A 24854-nucleotide genomic window follows, 5' to 3' on the forward strand; every position below is an offset into this window, starting at 1 on the left:
TGTTATCTTCCTTGCCAACCTGCCAACTCCTCTGCTGTTTCCTAGTCCTGCTGCTCACCAGCCCACTGTGCCATCTGCACAGCAGGAATTCAGAGATAAACTTACCAAGTGTTAGAAGTCTTAGCTTTGTCTCCAAGCCAGTGCTGCTTTGTGAGCAGAATAATTATTCTGGAATAAAAATAAGTTTCATTTAAGTATAATGTCTGCATGGAAAACTACTCCAGAACTAGGTATAGCAAACTAATTTATTCTATTCTAGCTCTGCTATTTTGCTTCCTCTTTTCTACAGGGCCTGAAACTACTTTAAATTTTCCTAATCATACAAGCTGTATATGGATATAACAATTACATTAACCTACAAAAAAGAATTAGAAAATTCCTCAAAGTGGAATTAAAAAAATTGCAGCAGTTTCAGAGAGTAATATTTGAAACATTTCTGAAACTGAGGAGAAGCTGAAATGCAGAAATCTGATTACTCAGAAGACTATTAAATGGCTTCAGAAGACTCCTTTCCCAAAGGTTATTAAAAATAAAACAAAACAAAACAAAAACCCAAACCAAACAAAAAGAAAAAATAAAAAAAAAGCTACCAACCAGAGTCCAGAAACTGGACTGAGTGTTATATGATAAACTGGAAGAGGTTACTAGTTTTCAACTTGGGAAAAAAGTTCCATCTATTATGGTTAGCAGCACCTTGCCACAGAAACTAAGGTCCTTAGTTTGTGTGGCAAGGTGCCACTGGCCCATTATTGGTCCCAGTATCCCATAATGCTGGATATGGCCTGAATACGTAAAGTATGGAACAATGACCATACCAGAAAATTCACAGGTGCAGCAAAGATCATGAGAAAAAGAAGCACAGAAGACAGACAGATAAAATAATACAAGAAAACCCTGAAGTGGATTCAATTTACATGACACAAAGCTGTCACAGTACACCAGGAACTTAATGCTTTTTTCTTTAGATCATAGAGTCTGGTAAAGGTTAACCTTAAGAATGAGCATAAAGTGCATTAAAAAGGATGGTCTGGACCATTTACAAAGTGTTTCTCCCAAGTCTACAAGGCAGCACAGGAAAAAAATCACCTGCAATTCCATGCTGGAATATTGAAACTCTCATCATTCATCAATGGGAAGAATAGAAGTTGATCATTCTATTCTGAATCAGAGATGATAGAGGGAAAAATATTTTGTATTTTGTTCAATTCAGATTATTGTGGTATTCTGTCTAAACTGGTGAATTTGAACTATGCAAGCACTTTGCATGATAAACAGTAGAACTCTTTATCAGCCTTGAATGATGATGCAGAAGTGGGTAATTCACAGCTAGCTTTGAAAGGGCTTTTGATTTAAATAATGATCTCCTGTTTTAGGTCAAGTGTAAAAACCTACTAAAGTGCAAATCACAAGCAACAAGACTATCTTATCTCTTAAAACACCACAGATATATTCTATCTCATCCCAAAGAAAATAAATCAATAATGGTATTCTGGCAATGAAACTCCTTGCCTATAACATATTCCTCCTGTCTTTTGGGGAAAGATTTTATGAAGCCTATTTTAAAGTTTAATGAACCATTCTCATGTTTTTGTTTCTCCTAATTTTACAGGAAATATATGAAAGTCATTCTGAAACAAGAATACCCCTTGTGTGCAGATGCAAGGAAAGCTACAGGCATCTTCTGAGCACACTCACTGTTTTATCCAAGTTGCATTATCTCTGTTACCTTTTCTCATTAAATAAAGTGCAATCAGACATGGAAATACTCAGCAAGATTATTTTCTTTCACATGAAGCATCCAGTAACAAAGATGTCTTTGTGCATGCCATGCTTTCTACTTCCCACTTCTTGTCTGCATTTTAATCCAGGTTACCTATTCTTCCTAGAAGTTCAGACTTTATTTTTGGCTTTAATAACATAAAAATGCCGTGATGCAAGCACAAAGGTTGTGTAACTTACCTACCATTGAACATGGGTACTGTAAATAGCTGAACTGGAGTTGAAAATAATTAAAAGAATGTGCACTGGTTCAGTTGTGAAAACAACGTAACTGCAGTGGCAACACAGGCTCATCATCAAAGCCTCACTAGAGCAGGTATTTAACTACAAAAAAAAAAAAAAAAAAAAAAAAAAAGTATAGCCATGTCTCTGGACAATGTGTATTTTACAGACTCACTCATAACTTCACATGGAACTCCAAGATTTTGAAGTTCAGCTTCGGTTTGCTGCAGACCAAAACCAAGGGATTCTACAATTGTGGAACTGAAATGGAATAAAGTGCCTTGAATGGATAAGGAAAGAGATTTCAACCTCACTTTTTCAATACCCTAAACAACATTCCCCTGCATGCTTGGTTTCCTGAGAGGTTTTGAATTTCTGTTTTTCTCCTCTAGTCCCTACAGCAGATACTCTCCTAAGCCTGAGAAATTATTTTTGACAAAAATGTCATTGAAATTCATTTCGGGGGGAGGGGGGAATACATTTCAGCTGTAGAGCTTCAGGATTTGCCTAAAGTCAGCATCTATTTCTCAGTCATTTGTTCCCGGTTGAGGAAGTGGTGGCTTATATTTGCTAAAAACACTTTTCAAGAAGTGCAGCACAGTAAAGTCAGTGCACCCTGTCGTGATGAAATTGTTTGCAGTGCCATAGGAGACACTCCAACTCCTGAAATTCCATAAACTCATCCTTCTCAGCTATGTCTGCCCATGACACTTTGCTCCTTCCATAGAAGTAGCATTGCATGCTTATCTCACATTAATATCAAGAAAAATTAAAAATCAAGAAGCTCTTTTAAGGTCAGGCATTTTGATGCCAGATTAGAAATAACACATCTTAAAGAAATACAAAAAGGAGTTTTGGCTTAGACTTAATGATCAGGTGCCTCTCTAGGCAAGAGAGGCATAACCTAATTTGTCTAGGCTCCCTAGGACTTCCACTGTCAAAGCTAGACAAAGTTAGACATTTACTTTTTGAGAACAAAAAAAAATTAAACAGAAAATAAAATTTCCCATTTTTTCTTGCAAACCTTTCAGTCTTCACAAGTGTTTTCAATCAGGCTAAAATAAGTTTACAGTTATTTTATTAAATAATAGGATTTATGCAGCTCTAAGGTCAAACAGAAAACTTTTAGTAGGTGAATTACTTCCCCCAGCTTCTTTCTACTTTAAATTAATCTTAACATTTAATCTTACCTCCAAATTTATAACACAGTTTCTAAACCTTTTGTAGAGAATGTGTAAAGATTTTTTAAATTTTTTCTATTGTTTTGTGAGATTGACCTCATTTTAACTTTGAATTTGAGAATTTGTAATCTCTGCCCTGTCCAATATTTTTCATAAAATATTTCTTAAAATTGCTATAAAAGTAGGGAAATACATAATTTATCCAAATTATTTCACATTCTTTATTTGAACTCTTCTGATTCTCTCCCCAATCCCAGCATGGGGAGTGAGTGAGCTGCTGGCTGGAGTTAAACCACAGCACTGAGCCATAGGTGCATGTTTAAATGTCCTTTATTAGCAGCTCAGCCAGTACTCTTTTTTTGCAGCTTAATCCAAGTAAATTTTGTCAAGGTCTTGGACTGTAAACAAACCGCCCTGCTGCTGCCATGTGCTTTTGGAATGCTGTGGCCCAGACTGCACAATATTTCTGATGAGGCTGCATTGGTTATTTATTAAGAAGTTTCATTAATTCTTCCTGCATTGCTATATTATACTTTCTCTTTTCTGTTCACAATATTTATATTTAATAGCACATGAGAGCTCAGCCTTCTACCCAAGCTCAAAAAAAAAAAAATCTGTCAAATATTTACTAATGTTAAAAGATGAAAAGTGCTAGGAAAAAATGACCATGTAACAAATTCTGTGATAAAATACTTAAGGCTCAGGCCATGCTCATCAGTTTTCCTACTGTCAGATGCCTTCTGCAACCTCTGCCAGTGTAGGATTTTGCTTCATTGACTGCTAGATTCAACATTCTCTCTAATGTAACATAATGGTAATTCCTGCAGGGAACTGATGAGAGTCTCATGGCTGCTAGCAGGAGAGATGAGATCCCTAACCACTAAGTTACTTAGGACCAAATTTCTTCCTAGAATATACTTGGGGAAAATGAACAAACAAACAAAGCACATCACAGAAAATTCTGCTCTATATTTCATAGAGCAGTCACACCATACCATTAGGAATCATCGAGATAAATAGTATTAAGCATCTACATGTGAGAAAGAATAGGATTTAAAGATATTTCTGTCTATTGCACTTTTTAATTTTTTTGATTAAGCACATTTCTGTTTAGTGGGAGGGATTGTACAACTTCTAACTCTGTGAATGCCTAACTCATGGAATCCACTGAAAAATTCACTTACCTAAATCACTTGTAAAAACCTTGAACATTTCAGACGTAATTCAGAATGTTGGCTATTGCCTGTATAGATATTAATCCCTCCTCTAAAATGAGAAATTGTATTTGAAAAATATGTGAGATACTCAGGTATGAAACATAAAACAGTAGCAATCTACTGATCAAAAGTAAATATCTTAATGTAGAGACATTCAGAATTCCCAGTATACAGGGCTCTCTGCTCCAACTGCATATTCCCACAGCTTGGCAAGAAGCCTTTCCAGTATACACAACACTGCTTACCTTGCAGCCTGAGAAGTTAATAAATGCCAGCAATATCAAATATAGATGGATGGGGGAAAAAAAATATTTATAAACCTTTGAAATTCCAGGAGCCAGTGAATCAGAATCAAATTTTTAAAATAACCAAATTAATTCTTAATACCTTTCCAAGTTTTCTGATTCTTACTGGACTTTTTAAGTCCCAAATTAAGTTCCCTTCTGAACTGCCATTGTGTTCCATTTCTATGTCAAGCTTTTTCATCTAGCTTTTTCCCATCTGCAGGGTCAGCCTGGTTGCTTTTAAACTTTTAAAGGCAAAGGCTGTTGCAGGAATCCCTCAAAGATACACCAACATTATCTGATAAATCAGTGAGAAAAGCCAGAGTTTAAACCAAGCTTATCACAGAAGCCTCTTTACCACTTATCATTGAAGTCCAAAAAATTAATGCATTGAGGGAAGATAAGCTGATGAAGATTCACAGCTAGCTTATGGCTTTTTTAAAATAGGACATTCATTTTAATCTATAGTATTTACAAGCAATTATTAGCTAGAATATAGAAATAGCAATTCATAGTTTATTTGTACATTTACTAAATTTGTGTTAGGTAATTAATTTAAAGCATTTGGGTTTTATCTATAGAGTCAATCTATGGGTACTTCAAAAGAGTGAACAAGATAAATAGCAGCCAGGATTTAGAAATATAAAGCAGTTGTAGAACAAGGTTGAAGTTTGCATCCACTTTGATGTCTTCTATATTGCCAGGATATCTTAAATAAGACTGTGTTTCATCCAAGCATCAAAATAGGAGAATGAACTCCATGTCTAGATTGCAATTCTCATTACATTTATTTTAAATAAAGCTGCATAACAAGAAATAAGTATTTTCTGAATGTCTCCAGTGGCTGAAGTCTTAACGGAATTAGGATATTTTTGTTTTGTTTGGTGAAACTTTCGAAGTATACAAAAACTTAAATGTTTGTCTAGTGGAATTTTGAGCAATCTATAAACCTTAACTCCCACATGAATAAATACAACAATTGAAACCTCATGGGTTTTCCTAAAATACCCAGTGTTCAGACTGTGTTTTGACATGCCAAATTATTGTTGAAGTCTGAGTTTTTATGTTCAGGTTTTGGTTGATTTTGTGAATGCATTAGTTTTACTCACCATTTTAATGTGTAGAATGCAACCTTTCTGGGGCAGGAGCTGCCTGTACACTCTGCTGTGTAGGTACAGCAGCTATCTACACAAAAATTAGTTTCTGTTCCCAAACTCTTTCATCTCCCAGCTTCACCCTTTGTCACTTCTAATCCAGCTTTCACCCTATCCTAGCTCCTCTGGACTGCTGCAATTTTATTTTAGGTTACCTATGAAAACTAGATTTAACTAACACACCATGACAGTGCTCATCTTCATTTTCTCTTGCAGATACATACTTGGACAACTTGAGGGCTTGCTAAGAACTTTCAAATGTAAGAATTCTGGTTTTGTAATTTAAATAGTATAGAAGTTAGTCCATTTTTTTTTTTTTTATTTCTACTGGTTTGTGAAATTTGTGTTTTAACTTCATTTTTATTGATTTACATGTTGCTGCATGTAAATCAATAGTAAAGAATTTGGAACACTCAAATTTGTTTTCTTTTCTCAGACCTCTTTTTCTCAGCAAAAGGAGGTCTGTTACTCTTCCTAATAGTGCAGCTACTGCTGGTAGCACACTTTCAGTGCCAAGCAGCCAATGTAAGGTTCAATGATTCATGTATAGAAATAGCTAATGGATCAGTAGTAATTGTACTTTTGGTGTCAGGTTCAACAGCAAAAACAAAACCAATCCCTGCTAACCCACAGAAATGGAACTGGTCAGTGCCAGACACAGAGTATTTTTTAGAATTCATTTGTTGTATATCACAGCCACGTTTCTAAACCTGGTTATTTAAAATGAAAAATAGATTCTTCATTCTCTTGCATTCAAGTATTGTGAAACGCTCTACTATATTTTAAACAAAGATACGTATTTCGGAAGTAGTTTCATATCATTGGAAAAACATGCATTTTGTTTACTAGAAATGTACCAGAGAAACTGTGAGTAGAAAAGAATAAGGTTTCTGAAAGTGCACCCATAAATGTTTGCTTTTCAGGGTTGATATTACAAGTAATTAGCTTGACATTTAATGAATGACATTTCTAAGAACTGCTAAAGCTAACTTAACAGACAAACAGAACAACCTTTTTTTTTTTTTTTTTTTTTTGTTTAGAGAAGGTAGTAGCATTGTTGCACATTATATGTAAAGTGATTTTGCCAACTAATGTTGAAGACATTTACATTCATTAAATACTTGAAATAAAAATGCTGTCTGCTGAGTTTCTGGTACAGTGCTCTGTGCTTAGTACAAGCTCTGATAGGAGTTCCTGTGGTAAAGATGAGTTGGCCCTTACTAGAGTTAGAATAAACTGACCCTCAATTAAAATTGTGTGGTTTTTCCAAGCAAGTTTAAAATCATAAACAATTCAGACAGGATTTCCCATTTTTGTAAAGAAGGGAAAAGTAAAAAAAAAGGAAAAAAAGGCAGATCTGTTGAAATTATATGTTCTTAAGCTATTCCTAGGCTTTACAACTTAATTTTACATTGGCAAGAAACTCTTTGGAAGGATCAAGAATGCATGTGTTAGCCTGGTTATCCAACCCAGAGGATATGTTTGTTTACATGCAACACATTTCAAGGGCACGTAGAAAACCACAGTAATTCAAGACATACATCTGAAATTTGGTCTCATTTCCTGCTTATATTAAGAATGAAATTAAATGTTTATGTCATGATAGTCTCATCAGCTTTATTTTTATGCATTAAAAATCTGGAAATGTCTTCCAAGTGCCTGTAATGTCAGTCTCATTCACACAGCTCAGCTGCTGGGTTAGCACACCCACACCTCACCAGGGAAGAGAATGGAATCTTCAACCTAAATGGAAGAAACCTAACCAGGTTTATAAATAGAGTTCCCATTTAGCACCTTTTCCTTTTTTTTCTAATTTCTGATGGGTTTTATTTCACTGCTTAAAAATGGATAAGGCAGAACTACAAAGTTATCCTGCTTTAAAAGAAATGTGAGCAAAGCCACCGACTGTTTTATTTTCCTAAGTCCATGAATGCCATCAGTGATGACATGGTCTAGTGAACTGAGTGGCCATGTCTTAAGACAGTATTAGCATGTACACAAAAGTTTGGTTTAGATCTGGAGTATGAAAGAAAAAAATGTGAAATGCTAGAATGAGTGAAAACATTATCAAATGTCCTATCTTCTATATTCTTTAGATTTTTGGGACTAAAGGACACATATTCCTTTTGCTCCTTCATTCCTTCCTTTACTAGTTCCTTTTACAATCTAAAAGAAAAGGACAATGAGCCCCATAAATTAAAGGGAAAATAACTTCTTTTTTAAAACCATGTGATACTTTTCAAGAAAATTTTCATTTCTAAAAAAGAGAAAAGCTTAGTAAAATCAACAGCCCATAGTTAGCAGCAGTCTTGAATGAGTAGAAACATAAACTCAGAAATAAATTAATACAGGGTTTTCCATTGCAGTGTAGAACTAGACCTTGCAAATAATCAAAATATGCCACTACAAGGTCTCACCTCCACCAAAGAATGATCTGTTTTACAAAAAATAGAGGTTTTATTAGTACACACCTCGATACTTTGGTGGTCCCTTACTGTCATTGCACTAGCACAGGGACATTGATAGAGGATAGCCCTGAAATTTCCAATTCAGAAAATACACTTCAAAAGTGTCTTCACTGACACTCCTTGACATCTCTCCTACTACATCTCTTGTTGTCCCCTGCTACTCTCTACATCTGATCCCACAGCTGATATTGTCCCTTCAACTCCTTGTGTAGCTGATCCCCTTTAGCTGATCCAGCTCATTTCCAGCCTCCCAGCAATACCCTGTTTCACAGCCTTTCTTTATTTCAATCATATAAACCTTTCCATTAAAGAACTCACTTTCTGCCCACAAGGCACTTCCATGGGCCTATCTTATTGTAGTGAAAATGCAAACAACAGGGAAAAGAATCTTGTACACACATGATTCAATTATGCTCCGTCAGAAAAAGCTCTTTGAACTGCAGATTCTCCCCCTTCTTCCCCAGCCCTTGTCACCATGGGTTATTTTTTAAATGTGCTTTCACAGCAGCTCTTCATTGAACTGAATGATGCCACTTTTGGACCTTGGTATTTGTGCAGTAATTACTATTGTTCAGCCCTGTGTTTAATAGGCAAGTGAGAGGACTTCTAAAAATATAGCAGGCCTCATAAAGATTGCTTACAAATCCCTTCAGAAATACAAAGCTGTGGTCCCAAACAAACCCTGTTCCATTCAGCAGTTTTCTGTTCAGCTGTAGCACAAAAACACAAGATAAAGAAGAAGCGATACTGGGTCAGAAGAAACAGAGGAAAGGAATAAAGACTGGAGTTCAAACAACTAAAGCCTTGGCTGGTAGAGTCAAAGCCTGTTTTATCACTGCTGCAAACTGTTCTCTTTTCAATTGCTTCAAAATCAAGACAACTCTAATTGGCTCTAAACAGCTTTTGATTTTATCAATAAAGCATCAAAGGGCCGGAGCAATACAATCTTTTCTAAAGGTCAGATTGTTTTCCTGTCTTAGAAAGCAAAATCTTCTCACCTTTTTTATGTTATGATTTGAACTTTATTTGAAAATACACCATTTACTTACAGTGGTACAGCTCTTTTTTCTCTTTTTCTTTCTGTAAATCTTATTTCCAGCTAACACTGTCCTTTATGAAATGAAAGAGTTTACATGTTTTCCCATTAAAAAAAAAGCCCCATCAGTTCTCTATCTGCATGTTACTAAATAAGTATGGGCTTTGGGGTTTTTTCTGATAGATGCATAAGCATGAACTGTAATGACTAGAGAAAGAAAAATAAACAGTTCCAGAGTTTCCTGTTGTAGAATGGAAGTGAGCCATCATAAAACATAGCCCCCACAAATAGTGTTAAATGGTTTGAAATTACAGTTGTCATAATGTTAATTACCAATAGCCCAACTATTTTAGGAGAACATAATTGAAAACCAGTTATGCTGGAATCTAAAAAGGGTAGCATCTATTCATCTGACACTATTTTTCTTCTTTTTGATGGAAAAAAATGTCATTTCTCCTACTCAATAAGGAAGAAAATAGGTAAATGTACCTGAAGCAGACAGGACTAATTTGACTGTTTCTTAAAAACTCATTTATTTTGAGGAGCCAGATTAAAACCCAGCTTTGATTTTCTCCATTCTACCCAGATGTGACTGACTACAGGTCAACTAAAATGGTGATGGAAAAGGGAATTAGAGCAAGACTTATGCTTCTGCTGGAGCTCAGCAGCTTGCCAATGTCCCTTTAGAGAGGAAGAAAGGGTGCAGATGTTCTTATACCGAGTGAGCTCAAGAGAGAGTGTGATCCTGCAATCCCTACATTTGTAATGAGTCTGAGCAACACAAGACCTCCAGCTTTTGGCAGTCCTTCAGCTCTGCAGATCAGATTTTCAAAACCATTCAGCTGTCCTAGATAAAGCAGTACCATCCAACACTTGGCCTTTCAGCTTCTGGCTTCTATTGCACCAAGTCTTTAATTCAGAAAACAGATTTCCTATTAACATCATCTGTTAAGTCAGGGAAGGAAAACTGATTTTCATTGTACAAGGCATTCAGAAGGGCTAATACTAATGTATTATTTCATGTGGGTCGAATCTGTAGAAAATATAGGTTTGGCATATGTTGATAGATGGCTTCTGGGAGTCTCTTTTCTTTCCAGCACCAGATCAGTCATAGCCTAACTATGAAAATATATATACTAGCACTGACTTGGACAAACTGAATCAGGCCTTGTTGGACAGAATGAGCCATTCTGGAGAGAGCAATACTCTCTTATTGAGTCAGGCCAATAACAGATGAGTAGTCTTGCAAGTGTTTCCAGCATAGCATTATTTTTTAGAAGTATAAATCAACTGCTTAATTTACAGCACTTCACTGAACACGGAGATACTTCTCAACCATGCTTTTACATGAATGGGCAACATGAGTGTTGTTACCAGCCCTTCCCATCAAAATTGATCACTGATTTTCCTGTACAGTACTCTGCTTTCAGCTGCTTCAAGAAACTGCAGCTATTGAATTTGACATATGTGAGCAAATGTATCCTTAGGGAAAAAAAATCCACCTGAGGAAATTTAAAACATCAAAAACTCAAAAACAGACTACTAGACAAAAACTGAATTCATTATTCTGCTAGAAAATCATTATTTCATATGACAGAAATAGAGGTGGGCAACAAAACAAAAAAGCTGAACTAAGTTCAAACCAGTGCCTGGTTGTGACTCATCTCTGTTCATGAATTAGGATGAACCAAGTCAATGAAAGGTTTCTGGCATTATGTCCTTATCATCAAATATGTTTGATTTCTCACATATTTGTCACCAGCTCCTTTGGCTTGGATTGTTTTTGGCTGATGGAAATAATTTAGACCCTTGAACTAAGTCACACCTTGAACTGTCTCACTCACTGAAAGAGAAACATTCTGTGATCTATCACCTTTTATGAGAAATAACTCACAGCAGAAAATAAAGAGAAAGAAAAAGCCTCAAAGTTTTATTCAAAAGATTTTGCTGAGAGGAGAAGGAATGAAAATTATCTCCAGATCAACCTGCAGGACTTTTAGGCCCTTGCAGGCCACAGTTGACTGCAAGAAGTAAAGAATCAGGGCTTTTCCACAGTTTACTCTGCCTTAAACCAGTCTAGTCCCTCTGTATCCTCTTGCTCATATGAACTGCATTCAAAAAATGGGTAGAATGCAAGAAAAGAAGCATTTTACTCTGCTTCCCTCAGCCTCTCCTCAGCCTCAACAGGGCCCCATAAGAAGTGTAGCTGTTAAACTCAGAACATTAGTGAGAATGGGCCTTCTCATTATGAAAGTTTCAAAAAAGGGCATGTTTCTATTTATTTGTAATTAACAAATAAAGAAATCATATCCATTCTCAACAATGTGTCTGTACCAACTTTGCTCTATTTGTAAGCAAAATGGCTTCGTAGATCTTAGGAATCCATATTTATTTTTACTTATGTCTAGTGATGAACATATAAATATTGCTATTAACATAAAAAGAATTGGTATTTTATTTGTCCACAGCCTTGGAGCTATTGCTTCATGTTTTTAATTGAGTGAATTATTTTGCTTTTTAACAGTATATTAAGTCTCTACTACAAGAGGAATTACAATATTCATAATTTAATATGCAGTTTAGACTCAAAGGAATAAAACCAAATCTGTGCAACCATTTACAAAATTGGTCAGTTTTTCTTCTCAGAGATACAAGAAAAGCTCCAATTGTTTTACTTTACAATTCAGCTAAACTAATGCCATTTGCTAGAAACATTTAAAAATTAATCCTAACATTTTTAATCAAAGAATTATTTAATGGTCTGGGGGTTTTTTAACTGAAGACTTAGGTATTCAGCTAGTTTGACAGTTGCTTGAATATGTTTTGAGAAATATTTGCACTAATTATTGAATATATTATTAGAAAACATATGTTTCTTGCACAGTCCCAGCCATTTTCACCCCTGTTTATCAGTTTCTAGCTCTTAATGATAAAATCCACATATCCTAGGGAAAGAATCCCTTTTTCCTCAAAAAGAGAGATAACTTGGCATTTTGTGTTCTTTTAGTGTATTAAAAAAATTATTTTTACACTTGCATGAACTTAGAAGATTTTAAGGTATTAAATAGACTTGAAAATTACTTATTTGAAATCAGCACTGTCAACAAAGGTCTTTTTACAAACATATGCAAAAAACATCATCTCCACAGCCCAGCTTCAACTTCTTCTTCCTATAGTACAAATGTATCGGCAGTACCAATAAGAGTCAGCCATTTTGACCCAAGCAGGAGAGTATCACAAATGAAAAGCAACTATGTCCTTTAAAAAAGACAGTAGCAACTTTATTTTTGCAAGACCATGTCACATTTTTGCTGTTCTGCTAAATGGCACCGCAGGTCTCGGTGTCTCCACGGGGGTTTCTCCTCCTCATCACACACACTGATGTGCACAGCACAAGTGGTGGGAGCAGGATATGCAGCCTTGTTGCCCAGCAGATCTGGACCAGATAGCAAGAATAATCCTGTGTGAATAGACTGCAACAGATTGCTTCCTCCTGTAAAGAATAAGGGACCAAAGCACAGACCATAACTGCGAGCGAGCTGATCTGAGCTGGGGGTGGACAACTGTAGGCTGCCGCTGAAGCAACTGAAGGCAAGATGTCGTGCTGCAATTTAATCCTGAAGAACAATCAAGCACAGGTTTTCAGAGCCTTACTTTGTAATTTTAAACAATATTTGCAAAAACACAATGTGGATATAGACTAAACATTCCTGTTCATTGAGACAGAAGTATCCTATTGATAGTAGCTTAAGACAGGTCCTTTTTTCTCTGCTTGCACAAAAATTTAGGTTTTGAAATGAATAAAAGACCTAAACAGAAGGCATTGCAAGACAGAACGGATGTTAACTCACTCTCGTTACCTGATCACTTCAGAATCCACTGGCTATTTACAGCCTTGCATTTCTTTACACCAAGATTATGGAGTGCAGAGAAAAGAGAAGATCAGAGCAGACAGCCTATCTAGGGACTTCTAAGTTCAGTAGATTAAGAAAATGTTTACTGGCTATCATGATTCAGTTAAGCCCAACTAAATCTGTGAAAGCCCCAAGAAACATTTATGACAAACACAATTTTATTATTGTTGCTATTTATCAAAGAAAGCTTGGGTCAGATAAGTGTCTTATTCTCACAAAGGTCAGATCTTTTTTATCTGTTTCTCAATGCCCTTTGACTGAAACAGATGAAGCTGAGTAAGTTCCTTAGACCTCAAAAGCATTACATCTTGAATTTTTGCATCAGCTTTTATTGCAGATCTCTTTTCAGTCACAATATTTTTTTTCAATTTCCATGGGAGGAGAGGAGTTCAGGTTCTCAGCTGTCCCTTATACTAGCACCTTGGGCCAGTGAAAAGCTAATAGAAGTTAAATTTAAGATTCAAGCAGTAAATGCAAGGGGAGACTCAGCTGAGTATTACAAGATCCATCCTGCAAAAAGGAGCTGTCAAACAAAGAAGGCTGGAGCAGTATTAGTCTGACTGTTCAGCTGCAGGAACAAGCTGGGACAGCAGGCAGGACAGAGGGATCTGTATCCAAGAGACAGGGTCAAGGGCTGGAGCAGATAGAAGTGGGTGTTGGGTCTCAGGATCACAGACCAGAACCACACCCAAATCCCTGAGAGGAAACATGGCTGATGGGAAAACCAGCAGTTAAGCTTTCAACCCAGTACCTAAATCTTGAGGGACAGACTGTGGCCAGGGAATCTGACTGCTGTCCCCAAATTATCCAAATCAGTTTTGGAAGGGATTTGGTTCATGCTAGAACTGGTGCTGTCAGTCAGACCTTTGCATATGCTCATGCATATGAAGAAACAGGTGTAACAGGTAACAGAAGAACAGATACCTTGCTCTTTGAGTTTGAAAGGCACAACATAAAGATTTCAAGTAAGCTAGCAAAGCCTGCTAAGTAGGAGGGCATTAGGAGATAAATATGGAGTGTTGTTCCTGAAATACATGGATTTACAAAAAAAATATTCTGAAATTTAAAAATATATATACATATAAATTCATCTAGCATCAGTATTGGAAACATTTGAAGTTTTGCAGAACATTAGGAAGAACACACTCAACACAAGGAATTTTATAAAAAATGTCTCTCCCATGACAAACTCAAGATAACTTTTCTAATACTCACTCTATGTTAATCATATTCTGTCTATTCTCTGTACCAGAATAGAATTTATTTCTCTTTACCTTTGTGCGTGGTCTGAAACCCAGGAATACCATATGGTCTAGAAGATGCACAAAGTCCCAAGATGTGCTTTATAAAAATAAAGACAAAGCAACATTTTATTCTTATCTACCTCTACAAACTTACATTGCAAGTTAAAGTCTCCTACTGTGTAAAATATTAATTCAAATTATGTTTTTAAACACTTAAAAGTCAAAAGTAGCCATTTAAATCTATACTAGCTCTTGAGTTTGTGACTTTTTAATGCTTAAGACTATAATTTCTAAATTACCTGTCCTTATGAATGTGCTTAAAGTTGTTACAATCTAAAAATTGCTTTGTCAGAACAGAAAATACATTGATAGCTTCCTTCTGGTTGTTCGCAGACTGGCTTCTGTCATTGTGACTGCAATCAGCTGCTGTTCGTGTTGGCATTGTTGGCATGGAGGTCCAGGAATGAAAGTAAACAAGTATTTTCTGTGGTAGCGCTGCAAAACACAGATTTGTCAATTCTGATAAAGAACACTGGGTAAATGGCCTTGCCTCTAGAGATGCTGTAGCTGTTGTGTGAATCATGAGTGTCAATGAGACCAAGAAAAACACTTGTGAAGCTTCATTCTCTCTTGGATGGGTAGGAGCAGGCTGGCCTGGCTTTTGCTTCTTCACAGCCATGCCAATATGTCCCCTCATCTGTTCAATTGCTGCTCTGCAGACTAATTCTGTCAGTTCCAGATGTTTCAATTATCTTACCATTAAAACAATGTGTTTTGTATTCCTGGAGTTGGGTAATTTTCAGAAATAATAAAGCATTTTTGGTTTGAAGAATCAATTCCTGAAAGCTATTCACTGTTCGTCAGTAGTTGAATTTTAATTCAGTCGTGGAGACTGTGTTTTGGGCTCTATTAAATATATAAATACATTTAATAGAAATAAGTTTATCTAGCATATTTTGACCTATCTCCTTGACAATTGTTAATTTTGCATAAAGCTGGACACATAACACATTCTCATCCCAGGGAACAAGTTTTTTCCCACAATCAGCTTCTAGACCTGTTGTGAAGTAGCTAAGAGCCACAGGAGTCTCCATGGGATAAGCACAGCTTAGTTGCAGTTTAGGCTTGGGAAAAAGACTACAGAGAAGTATCGTAGTCAACAGTAACACAAAGAGCTTTTGAAACTGGAACACTTTTTTTCCCACACCTATTGGGCAAGCATGGTCCCAAGGATTCAGATATTATCAAAAGATGTCAGGAAATTCACAGAAAGGAAATCACTATCACAACTCATGTATGTACTTGAGCTTGGTTTTTAAGTATGACATCTTGTAATAAATGTTTATTTCCCCCTATTTTACTGATATAATGGCCAAGGTCATGTTCATTAAGATCTAGGATACAATATGTATAGGAAATTATCAGAGGCTTATAGGAATTCATCAGTGATAAATGTATTTAAATTCTTGCTTACCTCAATACCTTGTGACACCCACTGAGGAGAGTTGTCCTCTAGAAGCATGGTCCAAAATTCTGCTTATTACTGAGACATGTTACACTTCCAAAAAAAAAAAAACCCACCAGATTATTATTTAAAGCCTGAGTTTAAATCCCACATATTTTTTACAATGCACTCTGGAAGCGGTCAGGAGGCTGATCTCAGGTTCTTTGTGAATCCCAAGTAAGAGGGAAAGGTTATGTGAGACTTGCCGGCTGAAATAGGTTACACCGAAAGCAACACAGGATGAATTCACAAGTACGGCTTATAGTTTATTTTTCATTGGGAGTGTCACCAGTGGAACATTGCATGAATTCACAAGCATTTTGGAAGACTAAATGAGCTTTCCTGAAATTCTTGAGGAGCATTTAGAGCCTGATATAAGAGAAGGCAAAAGAGGAATGTTACTGCCATTTGGATGGATGGAAGCAGGGGAAAATGCAAGGTCTTGCATAAACAAAAATTTTCTCTCTTTTTAAGAATATCTGGAAATAGGCAGCCAAAACCCCGTGTTACAGCTCAAATGCTTTCTCTGAGTAGCCATTTCACTGTGCTCATGCAAGGCAAATATAATTACCCTGCTAAACAGATAAAATACGTCTCTAAAACCACACACTTAGACCTCTATATTCTCCTACCAATATTTTAATATCAAATTGAAATTGAAAATGTTCCACTAAGAATGTTCCTTCAAGTGCTAGGATTCGATGATAAAAGGAAGGTTTTGTCAACAATTTTGAAATATTATTAAAAGATCTTTTAAATGGTTTAAAAGGACTTTCGATAAACCTTTCAAATTATCAAAACCATAAAAGGGTCAGCTTTTCAGCTGCTGTAAATTATCACCACCATGCTTAGTTCAGGGCAACTGAAGATCTGCTCTTTTTTGTACATATGGTGGGTTATTGCATAACTGATAGTTTTGAAAGGGTATTCTTTCTGGGGTGTGTTTTTAGTTTTCAGTAGTGTTTTACAGCACTTCAGTCATGTTTTAGTGCAGGTCCTTATCTGAGAATAAGATATGAGTTTGACCATGAAAATCAGTAAGAAAATAAACACCAGGAGTTTAGAATAATGAATTTATAATATGAAGAGGATGGTTCAGTTAATCTGTAAGAATGTGTCTCAAATATGTCATTGCCAAGATAGGTCATCCTCTATTTTTCAGTGAAACCTTCTTTAATCTATATATTAGAAAGAAACAATAGTGAACTCAATAAAAACAAATGTAAATAACCAATCCAGAACACCTATTTCTAGATTTTGCAGAATATTATGTATCTCAAAAAGTTTATAGTAAGAAATGTGCAGTAAATACAACATATTGCCTGCGAAAGGCAATCATCTTCTTATTTGGTTTTGAAAGGAAGAACAATTAATTGTCCAGCCAGTCATGCGAGGTCTTACCTGAAAGATAGGAAGATCTCCAAAGCTCTACTCAAGAGTCAATCCCAGACAACCACTTGCTCTCTCTATGAAAAAGCCAGTGATACAACGAATAATTAAAATACTTTTATTCTTATACATAAAGGCACAGCCAATTCAAGAGACACTAAAACATCATGTTCTTCTACAAAAGTATGAGAAACTTCTCAGGAAAACAAAACATATATGCACATACTGCAAACACACATCTCCAGTGTCACTCAGCATTTAATTTTGGACTCCAAACCATTATGCAAGTGGACCACACACTCCACATAGGTCTGGCTTATATTTACCACCACTGAGAAAGCTAGACCCATTTTAAGCACCAAAATTGCTTTAGAAAAGATCTTATTAGGAACGTACACATTCTGCAATTGTTTCAGAAGTACCAAAGATAGCAAAAACATTTAGTAGCCTTCAAATATGTACATGCACATATCATCTCTTTCCCATTGCTCCCTTTAGAAGTTTTCCTAAAACAATAAAATTATTGTCTCTATGCTTACTTTCTATTTATTTCCCAAATGAACATATTCTAACTTTAACAATGTTTTATATCTTGTCATGTGTTGATGAATTCGAAAGATTTCTATTTATTTTAATATCCAACATAATCATACTACAGCTACAGTATGGGTAAAGTAAAATTGAAGATACTCATTCCTAAAAGCCCCATCATGCCAGTTCAGCACATTGCCAGAAAGGAAAAATACTGGGAAGAAATTTCATTATAGTAAAATAGTGTATGGAATACAGGTGTGACCTGTAATTTGAAAGTAAAACATATATGGCTCTTTTATATTCAAAATGTGTTCAAATTTGTTTAACAAAGGTAAATGTTTATTTAGTTTCAGCGTCATCAGTAAATCCTCACATTCCACAGGGGAAGTTAGGCAGGCTGCATATTTTTAGTCTCTATTTCTGATGCTTCCTCAGGTTTTAAATCTCTTTTAAATAGTTACCTAAACCCATTCTCCTACAAGTTGTACAACTTTCAGTCTCTTAGTTCTTGCAATTTGTAACATGTCATTAGCTCCTCAATCAACAGAGACTTTTCCTTGAAGACTTTGAATTTCAAATGTGGAAATCAAGCATAAAACTTCTGTTGTTGGCATAAACTTTTCAAGATTTCTGTACTTATCATCAAGTACATGGAAAAGCTTTACAGGACATGAAGAACTTCCCCATGACAAACCGGAGTAAACTACAATTCTAAATAATAGATACACATCTGTTATTAGACTTAATATTAGCATCAATTCCATGGCTTTTCCAGCTGATACTGTCTATGTAAGGACAAGAAAGAGTGGTTGCAGATTCCTTTCCAGCCATTTCCTAAAGAAGGGGTGTTTCAGGTCACTACTGGTCCCTGAGATGAGATCTGTTCTCTTCCATTCTCGCTACATGTCTTCAATCCAACCTTTTCTTCACCTCTATTGCTTCTCTCCCTCTGTGACTCTTCTGCCCTCAGCCAGCTATCATATTAGATGGCAAGTTCAAATATTAATAATAATATTCTTTGTGAGAATATGCAGAGGTGTTCACCTCCAGAAGCATCATTGTCTTTAAGTGAAGGTAGAGAGTAAAAGGAAAGATTTGGTCATGACTAGTGGGGAAAACAAAAATTAAGCAGTGTATTAGTCACCTCTGAATGTGTACAAATTCTAAACAAACATGTACAACTCTGATAAAAGCAGGTCTGTTTCTGCAGCATTGCTGCTGTTCTGCTCAATTAAATATTCAATAGCATTCTCTTGCTTCTTGCAAAGTGCAGGGACCCTGCTCTTTGAAAATACAACCACTTAACAGCCAGAAACATTGGCCAAGGCCAATGCTAAGGCAGAGCATGGAGTCATAAACATGCACAGATGTTACTATTTGAAAACATTAAAGAGCTACTGAAGTTCCTGAGCACTTCTCAAGTTGTGTTGATTTCAGCAGTAATGAGTCATAAGGGAAGAAGACACTACTAAAATTATATGCCTGGGACACTTTTCTTTGCCACTTACATTTAGGAAAAAAACAAGTGTGTTTAGAAAATCTTAATGGGGAGGAGAGCACTATGGAAATGAATAGATCTGCTTGCTTGTATTTATGCAGTAAAACAAATACAATCCTAATGCATTACACATTTCTGATGATTTCATGGAAAGCTTAGAAGATCCAATTTTGCAAGTATCTAAAAAGGTTAGTGCTGAAGGTTATGAGAAGTTATGAAACTGATTATTTTAGGGAAAATTTTATTTAAAGGAATTTGGGACAGTTTTATAAACATAGCCAGGAAAATATTCACATATTCTGTGCCAGTCCATCACTGATGAATAATTGCATTGAGTCTACTGAAATATTCAGCTAGGTGAGTGAACATGCTCAGGAGGTCTTATTTTTTTAGAAGTCCCTTAACCTTTTCTGAGTTCACTTTAGTAGCAGCTCAAGCCTACTCCACCATATAGGAACAGGGATTTCATGATGAGCATGAAAATTTACCACAGAGTGCTGGTATAGTCATGCTCAGGCTAACCTTTCTGTAGTTACCTCACCCTTCTATTACAGAACAAAGGACCCTCAAATTAAGAAAATATTAAAAGAAATGCAACCTAATAACTCTGTTCACCTTGGTAAGTATAATTCAAGGTTTTAGAAACTTGTCTCTAGGGGAGAAAGCTGAATCTCTAAGAGAATCCTAGCCCATTATCAACTAAAGAACTGTAATTTTAACTGAGGCGGAGTAGAGCTAACATTGTGCATTTTACATTTTTACCAGTGCAAGGATAAGGATGTCCAGAAAAAGAGGTAATTTAAGCTACCACTAGGTTTCTAACTCAAGGAATAGGGCATCAAAACTGAAAGAAAGTAAAAGTCCATGAAAATAGAAATTTCAGATTTTTTTCCCCCCCTTTGCTGTTGCCATTAAGCAATTCTTTTCTTCCCTGTTCTCTGTTGTTTAGGAATTGTCTTTGTAGAAACAAGTTTGCCTTAGACACTTTCTCTCCAGAAATTGTCTCGTCTTATTCCTAGAGAGAACTATTCAAACTATGCAATAAGTTGGGAGGTCAACACCTCCTTGTTGGGCCCAAACTCAGCTAATGAAAAGAGCCAGTGCAAGTTCCACATCACTTTCTACAAAGGGATCACTTATATATATTTAACTATGCATCACAGTATTAGTCTCTTCTACCCACTATTATTTGCTGAGGTTTGGCTCTAGGTAGTTTGATATCTAAATTGAATTAAATATATTTAGTTTTATATCTAGAAATATGGAGACATATGAAACTTATAAGTTGGTTTGATTCAGAGTGTTTGAAATGAGGTGCAATCCTCCAAAGAATAAGGGAAAAAGAATGCTATTTTGTTACTGCTTATTATTCATAAACAAATCTACACTATAGCTTATAGACCATGAAGATTATGATGTAGCTCATGAGCTGCATAAATCTATTAATGGGCATGGAAAAGTACCAATGTCAAGCAACATGAGAATGTGGCCTCATGACAAGAAAGGCAGCAGTGGGCATAGAGTAAAGCCCTGAATTTCCTCATGTTTAAAAACTTACATGTGAAAGAAAAAGTCTTTCACCTCTTGGCCCACAGCTGTCTGTGGAGATAGATACATGCAAGCCTTGCAAATCTTGACAGGTTTCTCATTAAATGTAGGGCTGAATGTTCCAGAAAGGGGTCTTTAAGGTAACTTGTACAACAATTTTTCTAACCAAAACTCTTGCTGGAAAACTTTTCTTTCCAAGATATTTGGGTGTCACAAGGTTTGGTGGTGTTTTCCAAAACAGAGGGAGACCTCACAACAGTTTGAGGTGATTCCCAGCCACAGTAAGGTACAGAGAGTTGCTGGGAAGAAATGGGCCTTTTGCATTTCTGTTGATAAATGATAGTCTTTGTTATTAAAGGGCTTGTAATTGATACTTATTTCTGTTGCACTGAATTATCTCCAAGCCCTTGATATTGACTAAAATAACAGTGAATCAAACAGCTATCTCAGAAATGTCCCAAGTCCATTATGAAAAGGACTATCATCACCTGACCTTTTTATTTCCATTTATTTCCTTTTTATTTATTTTTATTTCCATTTATGAGAATTTTTTGACTTTGTAATGAATTACAAACATTAGCTTGTTCTTATAAGAAAGAAAAAAAAAGAAAAATAAAAATTAATACCTTGGGCTGCAGTTTTTAGATCTTGACGCTCCTTCTGTCTACCAAATATGTATTTATAGGTTTAACGCCCAAATATGAAGGTTTTTGTCAAGAACCCATCGATCCCAGAACTCTGAGATTAGACTTCATACCTGTTTAGCAGCCGGTCACTTGACATTGGCCTGTTTTATGCAAATAGTTTTCCATTTAAATAACAGTCATTTCCATTTATTAAAGTAATTCAATTTTCTAAGGCCAATCTAATCATATGGCTACCCCATTATGCCATGGATGAATGTCATCAAATACTTGTAATTACATTTAAAATCTGTTACTGCTATTTAGCATTCTGTCACACCCGCAACACTATCAGTGGCTCACAGATATGAAGTACAGAGATCCCTGTCTTATCTAGAGAGCATATGGAGTATGTCCCTGTTCTAACCAGGATCACTGTATTCCTGCATTTTGTAATTTTCCATAAAGGGAAAATTACTAGAGCTTTGATGAAGAAAAGTTGAATTGACAATCATTTTACAGACATTATTTATAGGTAGCTCAGCAGAGGTGAATTACTGTAGTATTTGCACAGTATTTTAGAGAGTCCTTCATCCATTGAACACTGAGCCTGGTTTTGCTGCAGGGCTGTTATACCAACAAAAGAGGGGTGCATGTACAAGGCCTCAATTTCTCTTAAGTAGGAGAGAATATCCTAAAGGTCTTTTACAACTAAGCTCATCTGAGACCTCCCTCAAGAGGTTTTTCCTTAACTGGAATTTGTTACAGGCTCCTTGAAGCTTGTGACTTCCTTTACCACCAACACTGTTCAAGGTGCAACAAGAGAGATTTTCATTCTTCTGTTGACTTCATCCCTTTGAAAGGGCCACATTCCTTTCTTTATCCCTTATTTGGGGCTCAGCTGAAAATCTTTAACAAAGTTGTCTTCTGCTTAGTAAATTACAGGTGCTGCATGATATTTAAACAAGAACTTTGTTGGTTTACTGAAGCCAAATCAATAGAATTATGTAAATAAGGAGAATCATGCGAGTTTTCAAGAATTTTAATACAAATTGTCATAACACTGCACTCTGAAGAAGGCAGATAGAAATTATTTGGCTGTATGTGTTAAACACAGCCAGTAATAGTACTTTAAATGCTGAAATACTGTGATGGAGTTTATTCTTCATAAGTCAAGAGAATCTTTCCTAAAAATATTATCTCCATATTAGGCTATTCACTCTACAAACTTCTGTAGAGGTTCAATACCAAATTCAAAGCACCTACAATCAAAGACAGGAAACATGAAATAGAAGGGAAGAGGAAGAAAATGTAGCCATTTTCAACTGCCTTTTCCGTGAACAAGGAAATTATTAATTAATAATAATTAAATAATAATAATTAAATACATTAATTATTTATGTGAGACATTTTATTAGACACCAGCTCTAGGAGGCATGTGTAAGAGGGATGAGCTTCCTACATAGCTTGTCTCAGGAAGGATATGATCTTGTCAGGTATCAGAGAGGCACAAAAGTAGCACTCATCACATTTTTTTTTCATTAGACGGGCTTAGAAATCACCACTGATTTAGCTGAGGTAAAAGTACATAGGACAAAAGTAGAATTTTGGAAGAAACTTGAGGTAATGAGTAGAAACACTTTAATTTGGCAACAACGAAAGAGACAATAAGAGGGCTGAGGAGATACAATAGTCTGTATAGGTGATCTGGAGAGAAGTAGTCTGAGGTCAGAAAAGCTGGAGAGAGGAATCCTGTCAAAATGGGTGATGAGAACCAAGACTGGTAGTTGCAGGAGATGGGTCATATATAAGTCACCAATATAAAATGGTCATGGACTCATGTACAGGGGCAACATAGAAAGGCAGCACTCTCAGTGTGAAAAGAAATGTACTGAAAGAGATGCAGTAAAATTAGGCAGAGGAGTGGACAGAAAACCAGAAGAAATTTCACCCAACTCTGCAAGGAATAGGATTGAAACTGGCAGTGGAATAAAGGAGATGGAAAGAGTGGAAGACATCCCAAGCAATTCCAAGATTTGGCTGGCTAAGAGGAATTTGAGGAAAATGTTGAGACTGAAAGCTGATTAGAAGTGACTCAAGATGTAGTTACAGAAATTAATTAAATACTTCTGTTTCCAGAGCCAAATAACTTAGATTTCTAAAAATATAGAGCAATGTGAATTAGTGAAGGGAGGCTTGCCTGCAGCTTGGGGTATTCTGTAGGTAATTTTGTGGCCCATAACATCTATAAGTAATTTAATCTGATTGAACCACTCTTTTTAGGTTTCTATGGAAAACAACATGTATTTAATTTCTATTCATCTACCTGCAGAAAAAATATCTGTGAATACATGCCACTTCCCTTTGTGACATGCCTGCTACATCACACATTTCTGCATAATTTGCTCACAGAGCTTAGTTTTGTTGGTTACAAATAAAAAATCTTCACCAAGATGGTGCCTGCATGACAAAATTAATGTGCAATGCAATAAAGAATGATTTATCTCTTCTTACAGCTATTTATGCATTTGAACAATTTTTTAAGTACAAGCTCCATAAGGAAATGTTGCAGTTGAGTAAATAACTCCTTCCCCTCCCATCATTGTCAGGAAGGTGAGTCCCATTGACTCCAGCAGAAAACAGAGCAAGACAAACCCAAATATTTTTTAAGACCCTGCCAGTCAAAGAACTGAAAAATTATGTATTTTAATTTACAGAATGGAGAGTCAAAACAGCCTGTGCAAACAGGTTGCTTGATCAAATTTGCACTTGATGCTGACCTTCCTCAACTCAGACTGTACTTTGACACTGCACAGCCCAGCTGCCCAGGTTCCTGCCTCATTGTCATAATCATCATCATCATCATCATCATCATCATCATCATCACCAGCCTCAGAGTTTTGAGGCAGTTTAAGGCCCCAGGCCTGCATTGCACAGGTGGACACTGACACAAAGCACAGAGCTCTGGGCAGTGTGAGGGACAAGGGACCAGAGCAGCTCTGTCTTGGGTCAGCTCTGTCTTAGGTCACCTCACTCTGTTTTGGATCTGCTTTATTAGGAACAGACCAACAAGGAGACACCCCCATAACCAGAATACATGACACCATTTGCTAGTTTCTAATTTCATTTCTCACAGCCCAGCAGGGGCATTATAATGCACTAATCTTCTGCAAGCTTAGACTAAACTGCTGCTTTAAAATTTAAATAACACTTTTCAGCTTATATCCTACTATTAGAAAAAAGAAATGTGAAATGTGGC

The 24854-nt window shown here is 36.1% G+C and overlaps 1 pseudogene; it reads right to left on the reverse strand.

Moving 5' to 3' along the window:
• Nucleotides 1–24525, reverse strand: part of LOC116808254 (uncharacterized) — a 70743-nt pseudogene extending 46218 nt beyond the window's left edge.
• Between the last annotated feature and the right edge of the window lie 329 nt (nt 24526–24854).

Source organism: Taeniopygia guttata, chromosome 4 (genome assembly GCF_048771995.1).
Source record: "Taeniopygia guttata chromosome 4, bTaeGut7.mat, whole genome shotgun sequence".
Lineage (NCBI taxonomy): Eukaryota > Metazoa > Chordata > Aves > Passeriformes > Estrildidae > Taeniopygia > Taeniopygia guttata.